Here is a 551-nt window from a genome sequence, read left to right on the forward strand (position 1 = left end):
TTTTTTTTTTTTTTTTTTTTTTTTTAAGAGTTCTCTACTTTCATTATACTATATAATGAATATGTGGGGGGTTTTAGGGAGGAGAAAAGTAGAGAAATTAAAAATTTGGGGAAACCCATTTTAAAGATCAATGTCACTGACATCCTTTATTTTTGTTTTATGTTTGCATAAGAAATTTTACACAATACTTAAGTTTTTGGTCTGATTCTTAAGTACTTCATTGTGAATGTTGATGATATTATAATTTGTAACATTGTGAGTCTATAAAAAAGAATGATTGTTAAGTGTGGGAAACATGTTTCAATACTGCTTAACTAAGTTTTGGAAATAAAGAATTTAAAGGATAATTTTGTCTGATTTTGTTTTTCCCAGTTGTTTCATTTTAAAAGTGTCAAACTAATGGAAAAGTTGAAAAATAGAGCAGTGACCCTCTCTAGACTGTTTATCTGGACGCCATGGTGTTAGCATGTGGGAACACTTGCTTTTGCTCTCACTCAAATTTTTTCCTCAACAATTTGAAAGCAAATTGCACATATACTTCTGTCCTTAAT

This window comes from Fukomys damarensis, unplaced genomic scaffold, assembly GCF_012274545.1.
Source record: "Fukomys damarensis isolate Sample0158 unplaced genomic scaffold, DMR_v1.0_HiC HiC_scaffold_19, whole genome shotgun sequence".
NCBI classification, from domain to species: Eukaryota; Metazoa; Chordata; class Mammalia; order Rodentia; family Bathyergidae; genus Fukomys; species Fukomys damarensis.